Genomic DNA, 2636 nt, shown 5'->3' on the forward strand with positions numbered 1-2636 from the left:
AGGAGGAAGACACACGTTTAATCAGGGTGATTAAGGAACATTGTTCTGCGATTGGTTGGTCCCTAGCCAATATTAAGGGAATTGACCCTAATATGTGCACTCACCGTATCCATTTGGAGGATAACGCAAAGACTTCTCGCGAACCTCAGCGTCGTTTGAACTCGGCCATGAAAGAAGTGGTTAGGGAAGAAGTCTTACGGTTACTTGATGTTGGTTTCATATACCCAATCTCTGATAGCGAATGGATCAGTCCCATTCATGTAGTTCCAAAAAAATCAGGGATTACAATGGTACGTAATGCCAAGGGTGAATATGTTGCCACACATGGTCCTATGAAATGGAGGATCTGTATTGATTACAGACGTTTAAATGTCATGACACGAAAGGATCATTTTCCATTACCCTTTATAGATCAGATGCTAGAACGTCTAGCTGGTCATGTTTTTTACTGTTTTTTGGATGGCTACTCTGGCTATTTCCAAATTATTATTGATATTAATGACCAAGAAAAGACTACCTTTACATGTCCTTTTGGAACATACGCCTATAAATGAATGCCTTTTGGCCTTTATAATGCTCCTGGTACCTTCCAGCGATGTATGCTTCATATATTTAGTGACATGGTAGAGCGTTTCATGAAAGTATTCATGGATGATTTTTCTATCTATGGAGACTCTTTCACTGACTACATGTCTAACCTATCTAAGGTTTTGACACGGTGTGAAGAGAAGAGTCTTGTTTTAAATTGGGAAAAATATCATTCATGGTAAAAAAGGGCATAGTACTAGGTCACATTATATCTAGTGATGGCATAGAAGTTGATAAGGCCAAACTAGATAAGATAGCGACTCTACCTATATCACGGCTCGGAAAGAGCTTTCCAATGGTCCAAGCCTTGACCCAATCAGAGGAGCAAAAGTAGACGAAAAGTCTGCTGAAGTCAAAGCCAGCTGAAACAGGCTTTGTGGACTGAAGAAATAGGGCTTTGGGCTCGATTTTCCGGCTCAAAACATGAGACCTCAGCCCATGCACGAAATTATGGATCTGGTCTCCTTCTTTACATAAAACAAGACTTAGCTCTTAAGAAAGATATAGTTAGAGAATCTAGAATAGAAAGTAGCCATTAAAATAGCTTGTAGATCTAGTTTTTGAATTCAATTAGTTAAATTAATTAGTTTCATACATTGTTTTAGATTAATTCTTTGAATCATAGTTCTTCATTGATTAGATAAATAAAATAGTTATTTCTTGTTCATTTCGATTTTGTCATTTAAAATTGTTAGATCTAATTTCAGTTGTTGTTATTCAATTCTTAGTTAATAATTTAGAATTCAATTATTGTTTAGTTAAATTTAATAAAGTTATAATCTTTATATTACTTCTAGTTTTAATTTACATCGTAGTATAATTCTCACCATTGCTCTCATTAGACTTTGAATAGATTAGTCAATCTAGGAAACTTGAATGCTAAAAAACTAAGAGTGGAACAAACTTTTTACTCCACTTTATTTCAATAGAATTGAGAGTATAGAAATCTTTGATAGCAACGCGTAATTAAGTTTAGTATCACTTGCATTTTGAGTTTCATCGTTCATTTCGTAGGTAAATTATTCAATTTTACGTTTATCAAAAAGCTTATGTAAACCATCATGGAACTTATGTAGTAACCCATCATTGAATTGTCCAAGAGAGTGTAAGTATGGTAGTAGTCTTTCTTCATGAGGCTTAGATGATAAGACATATGGCAAACTGGGTTTTTCAACCACGTGAATAAAGGGATCATCGTATGCTCTTAAGAACTCATATTCCACCTTAGATTCTATTTCCTTTTTTTCTGGCACTTCAATCAATGCGAGGCTCTTCTCAACTAGAATGATAGTCTCGGGAGTTTGTATGTTAGGCAAAGTCTCTTTAGTGGGAAGGTTTAGAAAATTATGAAGGATTTCAAAGGCAATTGGCTTAAGTGTGAGCTTGACGTTTCTTTGGAATGGTTTAGTGGTGCAGTCTTCAGAATTTAGTGGATTTTTTATGAATGGAGGTTGGTTTTCAAGAGGTGTTAACTCAGGGGAATGATGGTCGGGTGGTGGTTCTTCATATGATCTCAAGAATTCAGGGAACTCTTCATCTAGCTTTGGCGTTTCCACAAATTTGTGGTTCATATTGGCAATATTAAGGATGTCACAAATTTGTTCCATCAATAACTCTTTAATGGCCAAACTAAAATTAGATCCACTTTCCACTATATATTTTATATCTTCTTCTCCAAACACTTGATTTTCTTTGTCCTCTTTGTCATTGTCCAAGTGTGTCGAGTCATTTTCCAACACATGTTCTAGATTTTCTTCTGCTAGAATGTTCTCAAACTTCTCATCCATGGGTGTACTAAGACAAATGGGAGAAATTGTAACCTTAGGCATGTAATCATTATAAGAACTGGAATTCACACAATTGTCAGGTGGATGGTGATAGGGTTTTAATTGGTCATAAATATCAAGATGGGCTCTATCAATTGGTTTTGTTATAGCAGCACCTTGTTCCTTTTGTTGGTTGGTTTTTAGACTGTTGGGAAGAACATTAGTCTCAGATGTGGTATTGATTGAAATATATTGGAGAAAACAGAAGGTATTTGCTATTTG

The sequence above is a fragment of the Coptis chinensis genome, chromosome 4 (assembly GCF_015680905.1).
Source record: "Coptis chinensis isolate HL-2020 chromosome 4, ASM1568090v1, whole genome shotgun sequence".
Taxonomy (NCBI): domain Eukaryota; kingdom Viridiplantae; phylum Streptophyta; class Magnoliopsida; order Ranunculales; family Ranunculaceae; genus Coptis; species Coptis chinensis.